Source organism: Jaculus jaculus, chromosome 7 (genome assembly GCF_020740685.1).
Source record: "Jaculus jaculus isolate mJacJac1 chromosome 7, mJacJac1.mat.Y.cur, whole genome shotgun sequence".
In the NCBI taxonomy this organism is placed as follows: Eukaryota; Metazoa; Chordata; class Mammalia; order Rodentia; family Dipodidae; genus Jaculus; species Jaculus jaculus.
The window spans coordinates 54118193-54130775 of NC_059108.1; the positions used below are offsets into that span (position 1 = coordinate 54118193).

At 40.4% G+C, this 12583-nt stretch overlaps 1 protein-coding gene and 1 non-coding gene across 7 annotated transcripts in view; both read right to left on the reverse strand.

Annotated features, from left to right (window-relative positions):
* The window catches only part of Klhl32 (kelch like family member 32), a 265516-nt gene that overhangs the window by 127163 nt on the left and 125770 nt on the right, over positions 1-12583 (reverse strand). The window lies entirely within an intron of this gene.
* On the reverse strand, positions 11495-11597 carry LOC123462465. Its single transcript, XR_006638287.1, has one exon. It is a non-coding gene; the product is annotated as a U6 spliceosomal RNA (small nuclear RNA).

Genomic DNA, 12583 nt, shown 5'->3' on the forward strand with positions numbered 1-12583 from the left:
TTCTTTCCCTTCTCATTATAATGTAATTTTTTCTTCAAGTCACTTTAGCATAGAAAATCCCTAAATACTGGCAAAGATTTACAGAAAACAACTCTGCCAAGATGGCTGGTTCTCACTTACAGAAATAGAAGCAGCATTTGCAAACCTCACTTGTAGGCAAGTCTTCAATTCATTTCCACTGCAGTGTGAAGAGTGGTTGCTCTAATGAATTTTGCCAAAGAGTTTGTGCTTGGGCAGGAATAAATAAACAAAGGTTCAGTGCCACATGATTTACAGTACAGTGAATTTAGCTGGCTAAGTGCTTGCTTGAAGAATGGACCAATCAAAAACCTCTAAGGTGCCTGGCGGTGGTGGCACACGCCTTTAATCCCAGCACTCAGGAGGCAGAGGTAGGAGGATCGCCGTGGGTTCAAGGCCACCTTGAGACTCCATAGTGGATTCCAGGTCAGGCTGGGCTGGAGTGAGACCCTATCTTGAAAAACAAAAACAAAAACAAAAAAACCTATGAGGATGAAAGGGTCCTCAAGCATGCACATGCATGGGGAACAACCAAGGCTGCTAAACTTAGGTAATACACAGCACATGTTGATCACATTTAGGTCCTTCAGAAATTTATACCCTTCACATATAGTTTGGCACTCTCACCAGCATAGACTGGGAAGGGGGAACCATCTGAGGTCCCTGTACAGAGGGGAGGAGTGTCCACTGAAAGCTGAGCATGGTGTTAAAGTGGGAGCTAGAGTCAGTGACATCACATCCAATGGCCCAGAGTCAGAACCCAGTGTCCAGGGAAAACTGAAGAAACCAATGTAGGCCGCGTGCTGCTGACCTCCTCAGGTAGAGGCAGAGTTGAGGCTCATGCAGACTGGCAGCCAGGCTCTGATGCCACCTAGAGTGTGCATAAGTGAGGACTGAATGCTTCTTGTACATTGATACAGAGCACTGACTCCCCACCTACCCACACCGGTAAGAGTACAGGGAAGCTGCACTTGAATGCGGGAGCTGAACAGGGCTGCCTGGGAGAGGAGGAAATCTGAGGCAAGCCGAGTCAGCTGTCTTGCAGCTGCAGCATAGTCACAAGAGCGAATGTCCCCTGCTGCTCGCCTCACCCAGTGCTGAGACTGCACTCATTCTGGCTTCCTGGGGATAATACCTGACCAATGGCTATTACCATGGTGACTATGACAAAGCAACAAGGGTAAAACTCACAAGTTCAGTAGAAGTAGACTGATTCCTGATAAGTTTTTATTAAATTCAGTCATGACATTTTCTAGCTGCCTTCCTGATAGGAAGGTCTCTTGATGACTTTGCCCACATATGTAATTAATTGGTCACTAGCTTAAGCAGATTTGGAGTAGACAGCTTAAGCTGCACTAGCTCCAGTGAATGTCCTTTAGACTGGAAGAATGTTGGGGCTCCTGTTCGTGGCAATGTCATTAGGCAGGAAATAAGAGAGCAAGCAACAAAAGAGGAGTGTAGGACCCAGAGCAAGATTCTGGGTTTGTGAACAAAGCAGGCTGAGGATTTGAACACATTAAACCCAGGTCTTTACTGAACACACACACACAATCACTTTTTTCATAGTCACTTTTGCAAGCACAAGCACTCATGCAACTTGAAATCAGATATAACCTAGTATTACTATGAGAATAAATGAACACATTTGCTGTCTTCTTTGCACTTGCTTTCTTTGTTACACTTTTTAAAAATACTTTTTTCAAATATCTCAATTTGAAATTATAGGTAATCAAATAAACTGACTATTAAAAGCATAAATAAATAGATATTCAAGGCACAAAGCCTTTTGCAGGAAGTTCTGTATAACTCTTAGAGGTGGAACATAAGAAGAGTGACTTTGGTTTCAAAATTATTATACAAAGGATTATGTACCCACAAGATGGCACCCTTGTTTAAAACAAAACGATCTGTTTCTCATGTACTTATAGCAATAACAGGCCGTTTATATTTTTTTAACTTCTTACTGAAAACCTCCATATATAGAGAGAATATAGCATGATCATAATCCCCTCCCAAAGCCCTCCATTTCCCTCCTTTCAAATCCTTCATTGAATCCCTCCTTTCTAACTAATATCTCTTCTGTTTTGATGTCATTTTTTCCCTCCTCTTATGTAGGTCTTATGTAGGAAGTGTCAGCTACTGTGAGGTTCCAAGTTTACTTTTTTATTTTATTTTTTTTCGAGGGGGGGTTCACGCTAGCTCAGGTTGACCTGAAATTCACTATGTAGTCTCAGGGTGGCCTCAAACACATGGTGATCCTCCTACCTCTGCCTCCCAAGTTCTGGGATTAAAGGCATGTGCCACCACACCCGTCTCCAAGTTTATTTTTTAAGATAAAAATTAATTCAAGTAAAGACAAGAAAGCCTATGAATCATACTTCCTAAGCCTCTCTCTCATGCTGGGAAGTGTTCACAAAGATTTCAATAGAGGAACTAACTCCTCCTGGGTTAGAATTCAGAAGTTCTCCACAGATCAGTTTTTTCAAAATTTCTGTCCTTATAATCAGAAACCTTCATGATTCTGCCTGAACCTACTTTCAAAAGCATATCTTAAGGACAGTGAGATGGTGCAATGGATAAAGCGCTTGGCACATCACTAGAGACCAGAGGTCAGGTCCCCAGCACACCACTAGAGACCGGAGGTCAAGTCCCCAGCACACCAGTAGAGTCCGGAGGTCAGATCCCCAGCACTCACATACATGAGGAACCAGCTTGCAGGTCTCAAGAGGTGGAGGCAGGAGATCTCCAGGCCACACTGGATAGACTAACTCAATCTTTGAGCTCTGGGTTCAAGTGAGATGCCTGCCTCAAAAAATAGAGTGGAGCATGATCAAAGACACCCAACATATGGCCTCCATATTCACATGTAGCCCATGGATGTAAACATGCACTCATACCATACATACACATGAAAAAATGTCATACTTCCAAAGTTAGGGAAACAACTCAGTGGATAAAGTACTTTCTGAGTAATCATTTTAGTCCTGAGTTTGGATGCCTAGGACCCTGTAAAATGCCTGGTGCAGCACATGTGCCTGTAATCCTAGCACTGAAAGGCATAGCCCGGGACTCCCTGGTGGGCTCTAGGCTCAGCCAGAGACTCTCATAAGATGGTGAGTGATTAAAGTGATGTTGACATCTGACCTCCACGTGCTTGAAAACACACACACACACACATCACATACATATGTATGCAGTAAAGCACATTTCCACTTGTGAGAACTTGTACTCCCAGGGATAAAGACAGCAGTATTCTATATTCTTTATCTTCTCCTAGAATGCCCACTTCCTTACCTCCTCAATTTCCACATATACAACTCTTACTCTTTCTCAGTGATGCAAGTCTTCCTAGTCGAAACTAGGTAAAAAATATCTTCCCCAGCTCCAGCTGCAATTAATATTCTGGAACTACAAACTGCCACTGCAGAGCTGTTCTGAGAAGTAAGCCTGTGGGTCACGCTGACTTCAAGTCCTTGCTCCTCTACTGTGAGAAGAATGAGCTCAGGAAACCACAGAAAAGATGGCTTGGAATGGAGAATGCATGTGCACCAAACTACTTTAAAGCAAGTGGAAGGACACATGTTAAAGTTCAGGTAAAGAGAGAAGAGCAGATGGGAATTGCTGAGCTGTGTTGTGATGGTTCATGCTAACACTGCACTAGGCACAGGCTACTACAGAAACATGCTTCTGGGGGTCCTGACCTCATCAAAGAAAAGTGTAAAATGATTACCACATGGAAAAATCTGGCCTTTTCATATTACATGAACAAACTCTCATTTCTTTTGGCCCTTTATTCATTAGTATTATTCTGGCTTTTCAAAGCCCTGAGATTAACAATTCTGTCAGCTAGTTATTTCCAACACGGTTTTCTTCATTATGTTTAAATTAATAAAATATATTATTTAACAAAATGTGAAGATAAATTATACATACTTACATCATCTTTAAAAATGTGACTAATTATTTCAAAAAGAAGAACCCATTTTTGATAGTTTCTAGCGCTAAAAGAGGCAGTTGCAGCAATTAAAATCTAATGAAACATGAAGGTTATTACAGGTTAAAAGAAAAGCCAAATTAGTTATTAAGACTTGCATTATAACTAGTGCTCTTTCAAGTATAATAAAGATGGTAGATCTCACCTCATGGAACTTTATTAAGGAAGCAATGCTTCTCTCTAATCGAGCTGGCTTCATAAGGTGCTAGCATAGCCAAAGAAGAGAATTCACTTTAAAATACAGACATCCCAGAACTCAGGAGGCAGAGGGAGGAGGATCACCATGAGTTCAAGGCCACCCCAAGACTACATAGTGAATTCCAGGTCATCCTGAGCTAGAGACCTTACCTCAAAAAAAAAAAAATACTGATATTGAAAGATGGACGTTCTCTAAGAGAATGACTGGGGCTGTGTAGGAGCTACTTAACTATGTCACTGCTTGGTGTCTGGAAGAAGAGAGAAGACAGGAGCCAAATAGAATTATTAAGCTGTGATGCAACTAATGCTGATAGCACAGCACCCAGGATGCTAAAGGAGCACAGGTGGGTATGTCTAATGTCATTAGAGACAGCTATGAAGCAAATCCTCATATAAAAATTGTATCACTGGGGATAGAGAGATGGCTTAGCTGTTAAGGTGTTTGCCTGCAAAGCCAAAGGATCCTGGTTCGATTCCCCAGGATGCACAAGGGGGTGCATGCATCTGGAGTTCATTTGCAGTGGCTGGATGCCCTGGTGTGCCCATTCTCTCCCTCCCTCCCTCCCTCCCCCCCCCTCTGTCTCTCAAATAGATAAATAAAATATATTTTTTAAATGTATCATTAATACCTAATTCCATGTTCACCTGTGGAGTCCCTTGCTTTAGCTGTAAGGATCAAAGACAAAAGCGCACCTCCCACACCTGCCTCGGCAATCAGGTAAGTCACTGGGTGTTTGTAGCATGACTAATTATTTTCACAGAGTGTACAAAAGGACTCAATGAGATAACCAAGATAAGGCATTAAGAAAATTCCTGGAATATTTCACAGGGTAAATATATAGCTACTATTACTGTTATTAATTCCATAAAATCTGATTTTACCTCTAGTATTTACGCTGTCTACCATCTGCCAGGTATCACTTGGACATTTCATTTATGTCATTTGTCCTTCCTGTATCCTCTTCTACTTCTACCCTTTGCAAGTAACTACAACCACAATGCAAATATGAGAAGAAATGCATGACAAAGAAACACATCCATTCAACCAGGAAGATTCTCCTAAGCCTAGGTACCTTTTTAGGCACAGTGGATGATCAGAAGCTAAACAAACAAGGTGCTTTGTTGCCATGGTGCTTAGAGCCTCAGTCAGGAGTGTCCAAGCTTTTGGCTTCTCTGAGCCACATGAAACTGCCTTGCTGGGGACACACACTAAATAGGTCTTGGTCCACTGGATGCCTCAACTACAATGGTGAGGCACAGAAGAAACGTTATACAGACACTATCTCCTAACTGACTCCATAGTTTTACCTTTTCCAGAATGACCCAGAGTTGCAATCCCACAGTATGGCAATCTACATCTACATTCCCTATGTGTCCTTCATAGCTCATTTCTTTATTAGCATTGAATCATTTACAGTCCATTATCTGGATGTGCCACAGTTTACTTATCCATTCATTTATCTATAGAAATGCATTTTGATTACTTCCAAGTTTTGGCAATTGTGAATAAAGCTTAGATATTTGTGTTCAGGCTTTTGTTTAAAAATACATTTACCATTTTGGGATAAGTACTAAGAAGCATAATTCTTGGAGTCTCTGATGAGTGTAATTTTGCAAAACTGTCAAAGTGTCTTCTCAAGTTCAAACTGTTTTCTGAGTGTGCAGCAGCACAGTGCAAATCCTGGCAGCCCAATGTTCTTGTCAGCATTCAGTGCAGTCGGCAGCTCGATGGCGCTCCAGTGTTCTTGTCAGCATTCAGTGCAGTTGGCATCTCGATGGCGCTGCGTTCCTAGGCAGGTGATGGCACCTCCCTTGTTTTAACTTACACTTATCTAATGAAATATCATGGGGGCATTTTTCATATGTTTATTTGCCACCTCAATATCTTCTTTGATGTCGTATCCACTTCTAAAAAAATCATTTCTAATTGTTTAGTTTTAAGAGTTCTTTATGTTCTTTGAGTAATATTGCTTTATCCTATGTCTTTTGAAATTTTTTTGCTCTGTTATAACTTGAATTCTCATTCTCTTGACATTGTCTTTTTAGAGCACAAGTTTTTTATGTATAAAAATAAGTTTGACTTAGTTTTTTCACACATTAATAAAATTTAGAGTCAAGCATGGTGGCACATACATACCTATAATCCAGGCACTGAAGATGCTATAGTAGTATCATCATTTTAAGATTATCATCATTTAAGATCCACCAAAAGAAATTCATATTCTTTTTTTTTCATTTTTTATTAGTTTTCTATTCAGCAAATACAGGCAGTTTGCTACCATTATTAGGCTCATCAGTGACCTAGCCCCTCCCCATTGCCCCTCCTTGTTGAGGTATATGGGTCATGCATTGTGGAGTTAGACCACAGTTATTGATATGATAAATGTCTCTGCGTATCTTGACCTAACATGTGCCTCTGACATTCTTTCCGACCCTTCTTCTGCAAAATTTCCCTGAGCCATGTTGGGTTTTGGTCTGCCTCAGTGATGAGGTGTTGGGGGCCTCTGAGTCTCTGGCTCTCTGATTTGGTAGGAGTTGATTTTTCTCTGTGTTGGTCTCCTTCCTCCTTGTGCTGGTATCTGGTTCATCAGGAAAACAGCACCCTTTTTGAGGTAGGGCTCACTCTAATCCAGGCTGGCCTTGAACTCAACAATGATCCTACTACCTCTGACTCAATACTGACAGAGAGGGGGGGGGTAGAGAGAGAGAGAGAAAGGGCACACCAGGGTCTCCAGCCATTGCAAATGAACTCCAGATGCATGCACCACCCTGTGCATCTGGCTGAGAAATCAAACTCAGGTCATTAGGCTTTGCAGGCAAGCACTTTAGCCACTGAGCCACCTTTCCAGCCCTCAGTTAGTTTTTGTCAAGAGTGTAAGTTCTGTGCCTAGGTTTGTTTTTTTATTTTTATAAGTAGATTTCCAGTTGAACCAGCATCACTCATAAAAATGTTAAAAGTTGGGCTAGAGAGATGGATCCATGGTTAAGGGGCTTATCTTTAAAGCCTAACAACCTAGGCTCAATTTCCCCAGTACCCACATAAAGCCAGATGCAGAAAGTGCATCTGGCTTTTATTTGCAGCTGCTAGAGGCGCTGACACATATGCCCTTTCTCTTCCCCCCTTCTCTCTCTCCTTGAAAATAAATAAAAATAAAAATAATTGTTTTTAATGTCAAGAGTTAAGTAGTGGTGATAGATTTCCTCTGACCTACAAAGCCTAAAATCGTTACTATCTGTCCTCTTGCAGAGAAAGTTTTCAGATTTCTGGTATACAACATGGGGTGGAGACTGGGAGTCAAAAGCCCAAAATGGGGCTGGAGGGGCGCTTAATGGTTAAGGTGTTTGCCTGCAAAATGAAAGGACCCAGGTTTGATTCCCCAGGACCCACACTAATCAGATGCACAAGGGGGCACACATGTCTGGAATTCGTTTACAGTGGCTGGAGGCCCTAGAGCACTGTTCATTCTTCCTTTCTCTCTCTCCCTTCCTCTTTCTCTGACAAATAAATAATAAGAATAAAATATTTAAATTTTTTTAAAAAGCCCAAAATGTTGCATTAAATAATCAAGGTATGAATGTCATTGTCAGGAAGCAAGTCTAGCAGCACAGTTGTCAAATATGGAAGGGAAGGTCAAGCAAAGGATGACTGGGGGTGTAAAGTGGCACAGAAGAGGAGGGCAAGAATGTGATATCATGAAAGCCAAGGCCGGCTCAGTATGGTGGAGCATGACTTTAATCCTAGCACTTGGGAGGCAGAGGTGAGGATCACCATGAGTTTGATGTCACCCTGGGACTACATAGTGAATTCCAGGTCAGCCGGGACTTCAGTGAGACCTTACCTTAAAAAACCAAAAACAGGTTGGAGAAATGCCTTAGTAGTTAAGGTGCTTGCCTGTGAAGCCTAAGGACTCAGGTTTGATTCCCCAGGACCCACATAAGCCAGATGCACAAGGTGGTGCATGCATCTGGAGTTCGTTTACAGTGGCTGGAGGCCCTGGTGTGCTCTCTCTCTCTCTCTCTCTCTCTCTGGCTGGAGGCCCTGGTGTGCCAACTCTCCTCTCTCTCTCTCTCTCTCTCTCTCTCTCTCTCTCTCTCTTTCTCTAATAAATAAATATATTTTTTTTTAAAAAAAACCAATGAGAGCCAAGAACAAAAAGGCTTCCATGGACAGGCAGGCTAGCTGTAGTAAGTGAAGCTGAGTGGCCATAATGGTAGTATTAAACTGAATTTGACAATCTTTGTTTTTGTTGTGAAGTTTCCCTAGAATGCTGAAGATGGAATCATCCAGACAAGTAAAAAAACAAGTGATAGATGAGTGAAAATCAGGGAGGATGAATTTCTATATCACTTTTCATAAATGGTAGCTACAGAAACATCCAAAGAAGAAAGGCAATTTTTAAAAATAGTTATTCTTTTATTTTAGAGAGGGAGGAGAGAGAGAGAGAGAATTTGTGTGTCAGGGCCTCTAGCCACTACAACAAATGAACTCCAAGCGACTGTGTCACCTTGTGTGTCTGGCTTTATGTGGGTACTGGGGATTGACCTGTGGTCCTCAGGCTTTGTGGGCAAGCACCTTAACTGCTGAGCAATCTCCCCAGCCCTAACATTTTATTTAAAATATTTACTTATCTACTTATTAGATAGAGGGAGAGAGAGGCAGATACACAGAGAGAGAAAATGGGAAGAAAGGCACTTTTTAAGGGTGAGCAATAATGAGTCTATTGCTATGGGCATAACACAGCAAAGAAAGAGAAACTGATGACAGAAGAGACAGACAAGAAGAGTTCAACAGTGATGTTGGAGAGCCCAAGAAGAAGAGGGCCTCAGGGTTGAAGCTGCAAGATTAACCTCTGCCCATTCAGGCACATGCCTCTTCCACTACAAGATGGAGTACCCAGAGTCAATCCTAAAGCAGGGAAGTATGGTTTTATTTTCTTTTATTTTTTGGTGTTTTGAGGTAGGGTCTCTCTGGCCCAGGCTGCTCTAGAATTCCCTATGTAGTCTCAGGCTGGCCTCAAACTCACAATGATCCTCCTACCTCTGCCTCCCAAGTGCTGGAATTAAAGGTGTGCACCACCATTCCTGGCAAGTTTGGGCATTTGATGGTGAGCAGATGTGGGTCTCCTTGCCTGCCTCCATTTACTCAGTGCAAGGTGAACTTTCCTTATGTGTGCTGTAGGTCGGATGGAGGACAGTGTCTGAGAAGAGGAGAAGAAGGAATGAGAAATTATCAGGAAGAGGAGCAAAGTTATGGCAGAAACAGAGTAACACTGCCTGGCAAGGATGTGTATCCACTGGAGATGGAGAATCTCAGACCTAAAGTGAAAACTGTGACTTTCCCCAGCAATGATCACTAAGAGATGATTCTCATCAATGGATGATTCTCTGAAGGTGCCACAGGCTAGACCAAGGTTTCTTTCCTCTTAGGTCTGTGACTGGTTCTTTAAATTGAACCAAAATTCTACTCTAGTAGCTCCAAGGTAATATTGTAATATTTAATTACCACAAAACAAATGTCTATTTGTTCTCTCTGCAAAATATAGTGCAGATTAATCTCTCACTGCAGATATTTCTCTTCCTTTTAGTCAGTCAGTACTCTATGAATTATTAAAACTCAATTATTTATTCTTCCATCTGACCTTACATAAATTCTGGAGCATTTCATTATATGACAAATAATTCTGACAGCAAATTATCCATTTCTTATAAATGTATCATACCTACCTGTGACTTGCAATCAGTCTGACATACTGTGCAAAAGCATCCAGTGTGCTTGTTCCCATCAGAGCTCCTTTGATATTTCCTTATTACATAGCAGATACTCATTATGTATTTGTTGAATTAATGAGTCTCATTTAAAGAAGCAGCATTGGGTTACAGTTTAATGACATATACAAAGGAGACAAAATGTCACAAAGTAACACAGCACATTCAATTCTAGTCCATCATTTGAATATCTTCATTATTCTCCTCAAAAGGAGTATCTATTTCATATAAACCCTCTCAAAAGCTCTACTGGCCAGTATGCACTCAAATATTCCTCACTGACAGCACATATTTTCATATGACTTTCTTTAAGGAACAAATTTAATTTGGAATTGCAAGATTCTCATATACTACTCACTATTTTTTCTAGTTCTAAAGAGTTCCAGCAGAGGGCTCAAGAATTCCATTTTAAGGAAAAGTCTTAAAAGCTTATGATTCAACAACTGCCTCTGTAAAATTCTTTCAGAAGCCAGTTCTCCTGAAAATATGTTCCTTCTTCTGATCAAGTAATCATAGGTCTCATGAATTTACTTAAAATAAAATAATAAAACTATACTAAGACAGTATTATTTATCTTGTCTAAATTCATGAATGAATGTACTTGTCCAATTCCAGGAAAGAAGATGAAGTAAGTTACAGTCATACAGTTTCCTGTTTGTTTGTTTGTTTACATGTGATTTAAAACAGGTCTCATGATGTAGCCCAGGCTGACAAGGACTAGTTATCCTCCTGCCTCACAGTACTAAGTACTGAATTACAGGTGGGCAGCACCATGCCCAGCTTACAGCAGCAATGGGATCATAAGTAGCTCAATAAGGAAAAAAAATAGGAAACTGAAAGACACAGAGGTCAGAAAGTAAGATAAACTATGTGTGATAGACATACTTATCACATACATAAATTCTCCAAGCTCATATTAGGCCTTAAAACTAACAAAGAAATATAACTTAATACAATATTCAAATGGTAAAAACATTAAAGACAATTGTAGTTTCTCCAGACCCTGAGATCTAAAGGAGTGTTCTCTGTAGACATCAAGAGGTTGTTAAAGTGTGTCACTTGGTGACAGTGAATCCAAAGCATACTTTATAGACAGCACTGCAGAGAAAATGAAAGTTAGTGAAGAGATTACTGAAAATCCAAATGTTCCCTTTTTGACTTTGCTGCCTTGATCAGGCATAAAATCTGAAACATATCAATAGTGCTTCTCAAGGGAATCAACATCATGCCTTGGGGACAAATGGGAAACTTCCATGGATACCTTCAGTCATCCCAGATGGCTGGCCAATAGTGGCATTCTAGCCCAATGCCATGCTATGTACAGAGAAGTCACCATCCACAAAGACTTTTCCAGCAGCTGGCACACTGGAATGCTATATAGTATGTGACAGTAGTGAAGATTCATATGTGTATTATTGACAACTTCTATACTTACAGACAACAAACCATGGTATTTTCCTCCCTGCCCCTACCTACCCCTTCATAAACTCTGCTCTCCATCTTATCCCCTACCTCTCTAAAAATATGGAATGTTTCACGAATTTGTGTGTCATCCTTGGGCAGGGGCCATGCTAATCTTCTCTACACCGTTCTAATTTTAGTATATGTGCTGCCAAAGCAAGCATTGAGATTCTTTTACAAAGATTAAAGCTTAAAACTGAACTCAGTTTTACAGATAAGCACATTTTTTATTGTACTGTGTCAATATACCAAATTTTCCAACAATGTAGACACAATAAAACCCAATAGAAGATTTGTATTTTGTTTTACTTGGAATTTTACTAAAGCTTGTCCACTAATTTAAATATTTAATTAATTTATTTATTTGACAGAGAAAGAGGAAGGGAGGGAAGGAGAGAGAAAGAGAGAGAGAGATTGAATGAGTGCTCCAGGGCCTCCAGCCACTGCAAATGAACTCCAGACACATGTGCCCACTTGTGTATCCGGCTAACAAGAGTCCTGGGGAATCAAACCTGGGTCCTTTGGCTTTGCAGACAAACACCTTAACAATCCCTCCACTAATTTAAAAAATAATGCTACCTAGGGTACACTGCAGCAATTGAGCTGCTGGCCCATCATGTGTGCATCAGTCAACAGCTGTACACAGCTGTTCTAGTCATGGTGCTTCTCCTTATAGATGAAGACAAGTGAGTATTTCACCCTGTCTTTTGGAAGAATTTTGCTTCAGTATAACATATATGTTATACATGATATATATATATGTATATATAATTCTTTCTCATATTTGTTCTTAAATATGGTGATGCTATTTCATTGGCATTAAGTTTTGCGGGTAATTTACATTACATCTAATTTCATTTCAAGAGAGTAAAGGTATCCTTTTCATATTAAAGCATAATATTTGAGGTTGAGAACCATCTAGACAGACAAAGGGATGTATATCTGCTGGAAACCCTTCATGTTTACATTTTTTAAAAAAATGGAATATTCGTAAGAGTTATAAATCTACTAGAAAGATTCTGTAGCCCAATCATCATTTTCTGAATAAGGGAAACAGTCCACATGTTTTGTTTGGGTTTTTTTTGGGTTTTTTTTTTTTTTTTTTTTTGGTTTTTCAAGGTAGGGTCTCACTCTAGCCCAGGCTGA